Here is a 14,174-nt window from a genome sequence, read left to right as displayed (position 1 = left end):
CCTGAGAGAAAGTGTGCAGAACTATGGGTAACACTTTCTATGAAGGTCAGGTCTATAATGCATTATGAGCACATTCATAAGACAATATAACACATTTATAAGGCTTTATAAATGTTGTTATAAATGTTTATAATCATGTATGACAACTTATAACAAGGTTTATAACGTATTATAAGTGGTTGCATAATGCATTATAAATTCAGCATTCATAATGCTTTATACTTCCATGCCAAAGTGACGACAGTGTTTGAAAGAAAAATCTGAAGTACTGGGTTACATAGCACATTATAACTATCATAACTTTAGCCAGTTATAAAGACTCAAAGAACTGCTCTGACATATAATAAATGCTTAATTTCTGAAACGGAATAATGCCTTATAAACATGAATAATATGCTATAGGATGACTTTAAGAGCTTTAAGTAAAGTGACACCATATACGTTTACTGGCGATAAAACTTTATTACCATCATCACGTTAACATCTTCAATGACAGCTTACAAACAGCTTGAAAAGAATTTGTTTTACTACAAAAAATGTGCATTTTAAATGTTGGGTTACCGGCAATAAAACATCTTTAGATATTGTAAATCTTTTCAAAATAACTACATTAAAGGTGCATTTTAAATGCAAAACTAAGTGAATCTTGTTTTGCTAAATAAAAGTGAAATCCTTAAGGTGGAGTCAGTAGGATTTTCTAGTTGCTGTTTGTAAACACAGTCCAGTGTTGTGGTCAAGCGAGCTAGAGACTGAATAAAGAGAGAGCTGCGCTGGCGAGACAAAAGTCAAAGTAAAAGTAAAGCTGGTTAATCTGTGTATCATTCGTTCTTTCCATTTTCAATTGACAATCACAAATCAAAAAATTAAAAAGTGAATTGAATCTGACACCAAAAAAAGGGCTTTCTATTTTAGGCTCAGATCAAAAATATTCAAAAATATGAAATGGAAAAATGAGTCACAGGAGCAAATTTGATTTTAATATTTAATTGGTCGGGTTTACTTGACTCGGTGTTGTGTTGAACTCTGCTTCTCTGTTGTGATGTGTTTCCCCTAGCCCCGCCCCCATGACCAATGCATTGTCAGTAAAGTATAAAGTATAAGTATATAATGGACACATTTAGTGATATAGGCTAAAAATCACAGGAATGACCTGTTGTAGGCTGAAGGAAACAAGTCAGCAGTATGAATGTGACAGATCTGTGAGCCACATGTCATATTGAACAGAGGAGGAACGGTATCTGACAGTAACTCTGCTGTCAGGATGTGTTTTCCTGCTGTAATGGAGGTGGTTTTAAGACAAATACAAAAATAAAAAGTTGTGAATAAGCACATAATTCATCCAGAAGTTATTTTAACCTATATCACTAAATGTCTCTATTATATCGGGGAACACATCCTGACAACTCATCTGTCACGGGGGCGGGGCTAGGGGAAACAAGACTTCCACACAACACCGGGTCATGTAAACCCAACCAATTAAATATTAAAATCAAATTCTCTCCTGTGGCCCATTTTTCCATTTCATATTTTTGATCTGAGCCTAAAATCTAAAGCATGATAAACAAGCCCTTTTTCTTTTTTGGTATCAGATTCAAAAACAAATAACCAGTCACTTTTTAATTTTTTGATTTGTGATTGTCAATTGAAAATGGAAAGAACAAAATGATACACGGATTCTGGTTCATCAGAGAGAAGCATGTGTCTGCAGACCCGCAGTGCACCTGTGTGTACCTCACTTTTCAACAACTATGCACAGCATATTTCCTAATGTCATGCAACAGCCGGCCGATAATGTGAAATCTGTGATTCCTGCCCAGCCAATTGCAACAGCCGGCCGATAATGTGAAATCTGTGATTCCTGCCCAGCCAATATTCCCACTCGATCACTCTTAAATGTTCCTTCAAAAGGTTTTTGGTACGGTTTCCACAGTGCCTCCATACTTCAACCTTGAATGTCTGCCATGCACGTTCCAAGTGCTGAGTGTGGGCTCCAGTGTATGGGTCAATAAAATGTCTTTTATGACATACTGTGTGATGGTCAAACCCTAGATTTGTAAGTGCCCGCTGGTAAGCTCGCCATTCATCAGAGACAATTTGTGAGCCTCCTCTGACATGACGTATTATGGTTGGCAGGAGATCTTCTCTAGAGCGGCCTCTCACCACCTTCAGTATGGGTCTTCTTGATACTTGCCCCACTTCAAGTAAGCCCAAAACCCACTTCTTTGTCCGGTGCCAGGCAGGTCCAACCCATCCTCTGTTATACTGTAAAACCAAATATTTTCAGATGAAGTGAGAAAGCTTTCTTGGAAGCCACTTTTCAACCCAGTTAGTTACTTTTTTAAATGACACTGTAAAATATTACTATTTAACCAAAGTAAAGACAAGATAACAAAGAGGACTGTGCACAATAATAACAGCTTCATGGTGATAAAGACTAAACAATTTCAGGGTTCCCAGGACTTTTCCAGGACATTTTCAGATGCTACATTATGCAGCACCATACACTAATACATCCCCTGCCCCCATGCTTTGGAGAAATGTTTTTTTTTTTACAGTTTTACCTTACTTTTTGTACATTTACCCAGATTGCTTCTATGTTTATTCCTCTCCCACCCCCAGATGTCTGATTAAAAAGATGTGCAGTCTATGACTATGACATATCTATAAAATAATCTCTTACATTCTTAGAAATTATGAAAAAGGTATCATAGCTCCATCACACCCATAGATTACAGTGTCGTATAACCAACTGAAATTACAATATTGGTTTTTTTGGGGGTTTTTTTGCGACCACTCCGGAGTCATTTGTTTTTTTGCAACCACTCTGGGGTGATCTTTTTTTTTGCGACCACTCCGGGGTCATAGTTTATTTTATTCTGCGACCACTCTGGGGTCTATTGCATGATCGAGGGTTTTTGCCCGCATAAACCACACAAAAAAAAACTTTTCTGGAGGGACTGAATTAAATACAGCTGAGAACAGACATGTATGCGCAAAACTTTTAGCCTGTTTGTGTTCACTGACAAAGCAGAGAAAGGGATGATAAATAATTTTCCAGGACAACTCAGGCTATTCCAGGACATTTGACTTTTTTCTCATTTTCCATATGTTTTCCATGACTGGAAAATTGGTCAATCATTTTCCAGGTTTTCCAGGATGCGTGGGAACCCTGAATTTTATAAACTATTAGCCAGGAGCACAGTAATGATAGCCAAATACTGTACTTCTACTTCTACTTCAAACACACAACACATTTACAAAAGAAATAACTAGCACATACTACTTACTTTCCTCTTGTGGGAGAATTTGCTTTCATCTTACATCACAAAGCAATGTTGTCCACCGATCTTCATGTTACCCTGGTGTCTGATATTATTGATGGCTGTAATGCAGACCTTGAGAGGTGGAAGTTTGATATTAGAGCTTGCTCACATTTGAGACAGGCAAGTTGATCAAAATATTCCACAAGTATATATTCTACTGCTTACAAAGTCATTTAAATATCTGCATATATCTGGTATACAGCAATACACTGCTGTATTGCAGTATACCAGACATTTTTATAACTTGTTTTCTGGCAAGATTCCCGCACTAGCCCTTTTAATGTAGACCAGACTTCCTGGCTAACTTCTGGGTATCCCTCTGCTAACTGGGGATAAATTCAATCATGTAGCTCATCCAGGCTTTCCAAATGTTATCAGTTCAAATGGATCAAAATGTTGTAGTGAACTGAGTCAGGGGTTGTTTGATGCTCAACACAATTTATCCACTGTTTTACAGTAGTTTTACATTAGCGCCACAGTAGGCTACATTGGAGTTTATGAAAAAAAGCTGCATTCACATGCTTGTTGGATTGTCCCTTTCTTCCAACTTTGGTGTGTTCATGAGCTTTTAATTTGTAATATGGAGCCAACATGGCGGCTACACAGATGTGTTGTATTCTATTGCTCAGTGCTTTTAAACACATTAATAGCTGTTTTTAGTTTTTGCATGACAACAAACAGCGAAGTAAACGGTCGGGAACTCATTTTTCCAACACCACATGAATGCAGCACACATATTCAGACATGTGAAGGCAAAAGTTACAACGTCCAAAAGTTACACAGTATAGCTTAAAATCCATTTCATATCATTGAGACAACACCTTTCTCAAATTGGAGGCCATCTTGGTCAAAGTGGAACTGCTGCTGGCAATGCCATCCTCCATCATATCAGTCTGTCTCAGCCTCAATCCTTGAGAATACCTTTGACAGAAATGGTTGATCTTAGTAAAACTAAAAATGAAAACATGAAAACGTGCACTGGCAATAATTAGTCTATGAATCATTTGGATAATAATATTAATTAACACAGAAGGGAGAACATTTGTTTAAGATAACTAAATTGTTAGTGTTAGTTTCAAATAAGCAATAAGGCCAACATACGCAGCCTTTTGTAGTTATGTTGTTGCTGTGCAGAGTTTTTAGTTCTATGTAGTTTAAGTGGTGTCCTTCAGCCCTGTGTTGGGATTGTGGTCGTGGGGAGCCTTGTTATCCTTGCTTCATTCTTTTTTATTTCTTTCCTTTTTTTCTTATTTTTTGTCCTTCTTTCCTTTGTTTTGTCGATTGGCTGTAGATTAGTGTGCAGGACTATGTAAAGGCAAAGTCTGCATATGTTTGTTTACACATCTATGAATTTCTTTATATATCTGCAAGATGCAGAACTGGGAATGTTTTTTTCTGCACACATGTACTGACCTGGATGTGTAATGCATGTGTACAGTATGTGTTGATCAGAGAAGGTTGGTCCATAGAAGCAGCAATGGTTCTCCTGCAAATGCTATGATATATAGAAAGACATAATGAGAGTTATTTCACCTCATGAAAACATGCATTGTGGATATATCCCCCTTAACATGTTGAACACTACATTTTGTCAAAAAACATTTGATTGGGGACTCATTCTATTTCACTGCATCAGAAAACCTATTAACAGCAACTATCATCTATATAATTGGATAGGTCTATTGTCTGTGGGATATTAGCTATAATGGTGATGTTGCCTTTTAAATTTAGATTATACTAGGCAAGGGTAAAAACAGTCATTCCCTTTATTGCATTTCCAGATTCATTTTAGGTAAGTCTATGTTATTTTAGGTGAGTTTCTTTTCTCCCTAGGATAGGGCTAATGTTAGCTTAAAAATAAGATAGAATCATACATACATATTCATTCAGAGATCCCTTACTGCTGCACCCAAATAACCATATTAATCATATTTTGTTTCATTTCCAAAATGGTTAATGTTAACTAATAAATCACCAACCGATGGATGAACTCCAAATGGCTCTGGAGAGGTCTCCGGGAATTGAAGAAGATTGATCCACTTCTGACAGATTTCCTCTGCTGACGGTGGCCTTTGCTGCCACAAGACCTAAAGGGTGAATTTTAAAAATAATAATGATAATTATTAACCAGCGGTTTTTCTACAAATTTCTCTAGAATTTTTTCAAAACTTCATCCCATTGACATTAATTTGAACATACATTGACAAAGAAAGTAATGTTATTCAGTCTCAATTAATAAATATTTGTGTATTTCTGGTGTTTATGTTTCAAAATGTTATCAAATGGGGGTCTGTGGTCTAATTTGTCTGAGTTTAGGGGTCCTTGATGTAAAAAAAGTTTGAGAACCACTGATCTAATGCAGCCATCAGGTTTAAATACTCAGACCAAAGAGTGTTTTAAGGGAAGAAGATGTTTTTGAACTTTTCAATTGACAGTTTCATTTCAATTTCAGTTTTTTCTTTTTTACAAAGCTCAAATTATCAACCATCTACATAACTTTTCAGAAACATATGTTTTTTTTCTCTTTATTAATGAATGAATGTCTGGTCACTGCTTACAGTAGCATGCCTCTCCATCTCTCTGTGCTGTGTGCTGCCTGCATTGTGACCAGATATCATTATTTTACCAGAAAAACAATGACTGACCATGATGTTCATTTTAATTTGAATATTCTGCTTTTATTACTCGTTTTATTTACTGCTGACATCATGTAGGACTAAGTTAAAAACTCATGTTATCAAGTTGTTTATTCTCATATTCCGCCACAATTTAGCTTGACTTTGGAGCGTTATTTAGCCCCTTATCCGACAAGCTATCATAACATGGTTGGTATCAGTGGATGCTTCAGGTCATCTAGTTTATATGATAGCAGTATCTTCACTCTAGCTTTAAAACTGAGTCTGTTACATGGTTTATTCCGTTCATTTTTAATGCGTTAAATGTTTTCACATTAATTGGAAAAAAATTAACGCATTACTTTGGACAACAGCTCTACTAATTAGATATAGTTAGCCTTCTTACTGTCTGAAAAAAACGGTATGCCTGCTGTCTTTCCTGGTGCAGACACCGAATGAGCTCTCTGTAGATACTGTGGCCTGTGACAGTGTCACTGTCTGTGGGTTCAGACTGGCTGGCTGTTGTTGAGTTGTGGGACGTCAACTCCTGCCTTACTGGGCTAATACTCACAGGGCTTAAGCAGATGTCCAATCAAGATGGGAATAAGCATCGCACACCAATCAGAGAGTAATTTCTGAGCCTATACGAGCATACCATCAATGGAGCCTACACACAACCTGGATTTCATTTTCTAGATTAAAATGCCAAACCTTGCGAGTTTTATGAGATGTCATCTCTCCAACGTTACCCCTTGTTTACATCCGGCCGAGTGGGGAGATTGGGGCTGGGGAGGGGGTCGCAGCACCGGCTAAGTGCTGATCTGTCCCGGAGTCAGTTTGACAGGATTTGGGTATAAACATCTGTCATTCAAAATATGAGTCTTTATTCATGAGCATTAATAGGTCTGCCCAAGCCCAACCCGCGGACAATTTTTTTTCACCCGCGGCAACACTTAACACGTAGCCAAATTCCGCGGAAAAACCGCGGACCAGGCAACCCTGTCCAGCAGTAGGAGATGAACTGCACCTCACCTGAAAAGTAGACGAGAGCAGGCGGCCGCAGCGGGGGGCGGTGACAAAAAGCTGCGGTGAAGTCGGACAGTTTCCAGCAGCCTTCAGTCCGTACAGGAAGTCACAGACACACTAACATCCTGTCTGGAATGATGTCAATTCATTAAAAAAGTAATCAGACCCATATATCAGTTTGTTTTCACCATCAGTCACACAACATGTTTTCTGTTCACATAATAAACCTTCAGATCAGACAAATACAATCTTAATCTCTAAAATTCAACAAAAATGAGTAGTTTATCTAAAACGTCATATTGTTGAGTTGACATCTGAACCAATCAGCTGTTAGATCAGGTGAGAGCCAGGCGGTGCAGTCGGTGGAGAGCAGCTGCAGCGCCTGGCTCTAAAAACTGCGTCCGCCTCGCTCTCGCGGCTTTATCGCCGTCCACTTTTGTAATACGTCAGAGCAAGTTGGTATGAAGTCGGACACAAAACTAACCGGCATGCATTGTGCGCCGATCGCCGGCGATCGAATCTGCACAGGCCTGGCTCATCTCGAACGAACCTAATAACCTCCTGCGCCTTATCCAAATCTCCCAGCATCCGTTGAGACTGCTGCGTTCATGACAAGTCGGAACGCTGGGAAAAAATAAATCTGAATTGTTAAATTGAATTAAATGGTTGTCCAGCTTGGAATTACAGGTCCTCATGTCGGATGTCTATTCAGAGCTACTATTTTTTATGACGTTTTAACATGTATTTGATTTGTAGTTATGCATTATGTGATTGTATAGTTTATATTTAACTCACATATAGCAATATGTGAAATTCAACAACTATCTTATTGATTAATTTAGCTATACTGTGTTCGCTGGCAACATTAGCCTATCTGAGAGATTTTTTTCCCTCAACTTTATTAATCAAAATCTGTCTTGTACAATCAAGTAATTTCAATAGAAAAATACACTGAGCATTTACAACATATCTGCATTGAACAGTACATACATCAAAAAAATAAAATAAAAATAAATAACTAAAATAAAAGTCAGAGGTCTAATCAGAAATTAATACATTCATATTGTCATAAACAGTCAAGGCTTGTTTGGTTTTTACATATTTCAGTGTTGTTGTTTTTTTTTAAGTTTATTATCTCATTCTTATATACTAGCAACAGTGGGTGGCTCTTCATAAATCTGCATCTGTGGATGAACTGTTTGGCAATAATAATTAAGCTGTTATACATCATTTCCCGTTTTTTGTTTTGTAATATAACTCCATACTTAATGTTCTTGTATTCCAACTTGGGCAATTGAGTGTCCTTTTCAGATATCCAGTCTTGAAATGCTGTCCAAAACACTCTGGTATAATTACAGTCAAAGAACAAGTGCTCTAAAGTCTCAATGTCCGAGTCACAAAAAGCACAGTTGTTTCTATTGATGTTGAATCTTTGTCTCAGGAACTCATTGCAAGGATAGATATCATTTAAGGTTTTAAAATGGGTTTCTTTAGCTTTTGGTGATATAGATAGAGTGAGGTATCTGGTTCTAATTCTGACTATAATCTCTTTAGGATAATCTTTTAACAGATTTTTTCTTTTTAATGGTAAAGGGAAGAGATTAGACGTGAGAACACCTCTGATGATTTTGTTAGTACATTTTTTTTCTATGAAATTAATATCATCTATAAAAAAGTGACGGCGTCATGGGTATTCTCTTATCATAAAGCAACATTCCTTTCACCATGTTCACCATACCTTGTGGAATCGCTTTGATCACCACTGAGTATTGTTGTTTAGTACTCTTCATATTAAATTTATTAACAAGATCATCATAATCAAGAAAGTTCCCTCTTGAATCCATTAAGTGCAGAATTGACCAAGCCTATCTGAGAGATTATACAAGTAAACTGAAACAACCCATTGTCAAGTCAGAATATCACGTAGGAAAGAAGCAAGCACTCTCAAAATAAATCCCCTCGAAAGGTGCACGGCCAAAAACAGCGAAAAATAAACCAGAAACACAGATGTTTCGACAGAAAGTCTTCTTCAGTATGTACTGAAGAAGACTTTCTGTCAAAACGTCTGTGTTTTTGGTACTGCCACCCAAGTTGGTTTATTAAATTTACCAAAAGGACATTTGTGAGTGCTGGCATCTTTCCCTGTTTCAAAAGTCAGAATATCCAATGTGTCTTGAACATAACAGAGGGCATTGTGGGAGGACTAGGTGGAGATGCACTTGACTGCAGTTTCTCGGGAGATAGAAAGTCGCCAAATCTTCACGTCAAACCAAAGTCTCAGGTAATATTTTTCAACGCAGGTTGTGAAAATATGGACTTATGGTTTAACTTAGCCATCAAGGCGAAGCAAACTGGTTCGCCATGTGGCTAAGCTAACCCAGCCAACACGTTGAGGCTAAAGCTAAAGGTGTCAACGTGGTATCTCAATTTCAAACTACCACCCGGAAACCCCCCGGAAAGTTTCCTAATAGCTATGGCTATGAGGGGAGTACATTACATGTTTGATTTGAACGTTTATGAAGACGTAAATCTATAAAGACCCCTAGGTGCTACCGAAAAAAGGGGCGTCGTTTCTAAGACATTCATGCAGTGATGAACGTCTTGGTACCAAGGCTACCTGCTATCACGTGAGCCAAATCCTAAAAGTTAACCAACGGTTGATATGCTCTCTCAATAGCCATGCATACAAGAAGGGGTGCTGTGAATCCTGCGCCACCAAAGGAGGACAACGATAACAACCGTGCCAGAGATGAAGAAAAAAATGGTATGTATCTTTTTCTGTAAATTGGCCAAATTGTATTAGTCAATATGGGTTTTCTCATATTATTTAGAGTTCAAGCTAGGGATGTCAGTTTCGGTTAATTTTGCTTTCCGTATTCCCACACCCATTAACCGACAACCAACTGTTTAAAAAAATAAAAAATGACATGAAATACAAGAAGTGCTGTAGTCCAGTGTTGTGCCAAGTCACATCTCTGGGAGCGTGCATGCATTAAGTGACGATGAAGCTACATTACTGTGCTTGATTTCACCTAAGTAAACAGAACTTCTAACATTTGCATTTCGAAGCACTGTCAAACGTTTCTGACTGCGCTATAACATCACCTCATCTATAAATAATAAAAACGAATGAACAAAAAGTAATAGCCTAACCATACCTACCTGTAGTGGACACATCAACAGGTGGGGCAGCCGGAATAAACTTCTTTTTGGCGTGGGGATTTAGACTCAAGAGTCTGAGATCTCCTCACTCCAATAATCGACTTAATGTATAATATTATAACTGCAGTGGCGATCAGAGGTATGAATGCTCGGAAGTCTTATGTGTTTTATTTTAGGACCTTCTAGCCTTCAGAAAACATCAAATACACATATTTAGGAAAAGCTGAGAGGCTTCTAGTTTTTATTTAAACATAGTTATTTGCATTATAAAAACCCCAAACGATTTCAAAAACCCCCGCTGTCGTTCGCTGCACTGATTGGTTGATTTTACGTGGCTGTGCAGTGTAGACAGTCAGCATACTCTTTCATTCATTCAGTAGGCAGACTGTATGCAATGTATACTCATTGAGTATGTAGTAGTAGTATTAGTATGCAGTATGTAAGTATGTCATTCTGAACACAGCCTGAATTATTATTATTTTGTGCACACTCTACAGTGTCTGGGCGCTCCACTGTCCTCGCATTTCAGTTCCGCTTTTTCCTGTCTGTCAATATCACATTATTAATTAAAATTAAAAAACTCAATTTTTTACTTTTGAATTGGAAATTTATCATCCACATCCACATTGTGATGCATCTAAGAATCAAAAATTTCCCCCACCCCTACTCATATTCAAGTCATTAAATACATTAGAAAGTCTAAGTGAGCTTATGCCTGGTTGAGTCCTATCCAGCATGAAGATTGTGTTTCATACATGAATAGCATCCCTGTCATGGCTTTTAGCACATCTTTTTGAATGTCATATATCACATTGACACTTGTGTCAGTCCACAACATTACCATTGCCATCATCAGCTCTTTTCCCTATAAAAACTGCAAATTTCCTCTCGTAGCAACATTCTACTTTTGAAATCATGAAGCAAAACTAAGTTTTATTTGTCTGTGATCTGTTGTTGTGTGCAGCACCTACAGTCAAGCATGAGCTGGCAGAAAAAGAAAGAGGGCGACTCAGAGAAGAAACCATCGCAATGTTGAAATCAGACAAAAACCACCTTCAGAAAGAACTGACCAGCAAAGATGAATTCCTGCGAGAATTACTCAAGAACGGGAACAGATCGATGGAGCCTTCATCAAGTTCAGGTGATCAATTATATGCCAGGTTGTGTTGCTTATGGGTTATTCCATATAATTTCACACATACATTTTTTTGGCAGCTACAATCTTGGATTGTTCTAATATGTTTACTATAGACATAGACACATAAGCATTCATGTTTTAATTATTTCATCATCATTCATTATTTTGTTAAAAAAATGAACTGTGTTTGTATCTGTCTGATTTAGTGCAGGGGACTCTTCCAAGGTTCAAAGTCAGTTCAAAAGAGTCTTGGTCTCTGATAATGACTCTGAAGTCGCTTCGACCTTAGCCATCGACTCGCCACTGTCCGACTCATCCTTGGAAGATGACTCCAAGAAGAAGAAGAAGAAGTTCAAGAAGAAGAGATCTCCAAAGTTGGCTGGAAGCCCCATATCAGAAACCAGTCGTGTTCGTGGTGAGATTGTTTTATAAATCAGTAATGAGTAAATTTGGTGACCTGTGAGCACTTATGATAGAACAAGACAAAGAGTCTAATTACGGCGTGGGCTGTGAATGTAATTCATGTGTCATAGTTGTTGTTCCTACATCTGCAGGACAGATATTCAATTCAATTCAATTTTATTTATAAAGCCCAATATCACAAATCACAATTTGCCTCACAGGGCTTTACAGCATACGACATCCCTCTGTCCTTATGACCCTCACAGCTGATCAGGAAAAACTCCCCAAAAAAACCCTTTAACAGGGGAAAAATAACGGTAGAAACCTCAGACCTCAGATATGAGCACTGGAATCAGGAGGATATTGGTGTATTTGTGTGAAATTTGTCCTACAGAGTTCAATCCACTCTGTAAATATTCTGTTTTTGTTTTCAACCCCAAAAACTGCAGTTCAATCCAGTTCACAACCAGAGTAAGAAAGACAACTCAGAAATCTCAAATATCCTTGCAATGAAATGAGATCTAGGATAAAATGCACGTTTATTGAAAAATAACGAATATACAAACACCCGAAAACCCCCTGGAAAGTTTCCTAACAGCTATGGCTATGAGGGGAATACATTACATGTTTGATTTGAACGTTTATGGAGACATAAATCTATAAAGACCCCTAGGTGCTACCGAAAAAAGGGGGGTTGTTTCTAAGACGTTCATGCAGTGATGAACGTCTTGGTACCAAGGCTACCTGCTATCATGACAGCTAGTCCTCCTGCTAACAACAGTAATGCCAACGCTTGTCTGTAAACACTGAGAGATATATTAACAACTCTTCTGTTAATTTTGTTGCGATAAACTGCATTAACCATCACACAAAACTCTCCCAAAAACCCGTTGATTTACTGCACTTCCCGTACGACAACTACAGACCTTAAAACGGTATGAACCCAAATTAAACATAGATTTTACAGCGATTTACTTGCAATAAACAGATCAAATGAATCCCGAAATAACTACATCATGATATTGATTCGTAAAAAGTATGAATTAATGCTTTGTCAAGTCTGTCAGCATGACGACAAGCAAACAACTTTTAAAATGCTTGTTTTCTGAATGGAGCTCAGACTGAGCAGAGCTGTGCTAACATTGTAGCTACACTCGCTAATGGTGTGAGCTACGGTAATTTCTTTAGAAAGCTGGAGGCTTTCTAGAGGAATAAACACACACCAGGCCGCCACACCAAGTTCTGCTATAAATCCGGAGCCGTATACGGGTGGGAGGAGTTTATTTTTTTCGGAATATGATCACCATTTACTTCTGCGTCCAGGAAACTTGTGGATACAGAGAGAGTGATGACGTGACACTCATGCGCTGTGATTGGTGTGACTGGGCACAAGTAACAGACAGACAGACAAACAGACAAAGCCTCTTATAGATGGCTCTGGGCCTCTCGGCCCACGCCGTAAAAATAAATGCATAAAGATAAGACATTGGGGAAATCTGTGCATACACAATATAATATCAAAATGTAAAAAAGTCAAGTAAACGGGTCATCTCCTCCAGGGACAATTAGGTCATCCTTGAGTTAGTCCCAATCATTTCTTTAGATGTATCCTACTGCTCTGAGGATTGAACTGACGACTTTCCTAACGAAAGCTCGCTTTTCTAACCATTAGGACACCACTGCCTGTAAACTGCCTTGTCAGTCCTAGTCGGTGGAAGAACAGAGCGCTGTGTTCAAGTTTAAAAATTTGCAGCTCAGTGCAGACTGTGTCCACTCATGTGCCATACAACACATACACAATGAATGGGTTTGTCGGTGGAGGTCTGCACTTTGCGTCCCCTATGCAAAATGGGCTCTACACTTAACGTCACTTAACTAGTCTTTAGAATTATGTATTACATTAGTCTAATTGCTATGAGACAGGCTGTTGTTATTATTGTCATTATCAGCTACAGAAAACATTAGTCATAAATGTGACGCTCAACCCAGATTAGTTTACTAAAGCTATGCTACTCAAACTGACCACAAGGTGGCCCTCTATCACCACAATGTATCCTCAGCAATAATACAACTGGTGTTATGGCCATTTTAAATGAAACCATGTTGCTATAGTAGTGATGGCAATTTTGGCATGACAATGGCAATAAGGGAAGCAGACTGGTATTCTGCACCAGGGTTTGACATGAAATAAAAATCCCTATTTTTCTTTCAGTGAAAACCTGCACAGACATCATTAAAAGGTACAAGGCAGTGCTGAAGAAGTACAACGAGGGAGGGTCCATGAAAGCTGCCTTTGAGGAAGTTGGTGTTGACCGCAACACGATCGCCAGAACAGCAGTCATCGCGGAGCTTAGCCTTGCAGCCCCTGAAGCTTTCAATCAATCAATCAATTTTATTTATAAAGCCCAATATCACAAATCACAATTTGCCTCACAGGGCTTTACAGCATACGACATCCCTCTGTCCTTATGACCCTCGCAGCGGATAAGGAAAAACTCCCCAAAAAAA

The sequence above is a fragment of the Epinephelus moara genome, chromosome 3, assembly GCF_006386435.1.
Source record: "Epinephelus moara isolate mb chromosome 3, YSFRI_EMoa_1.0, whole genome shotgun sequence".
NCBI lineage: Eukaryota > Metazoa > Chordata > Actinopteri > Perciformes > Serranidae > Epinephelus > Epinephelus moara.
This window is presented reverse-complemented; position numbering follows the sequence as displayed.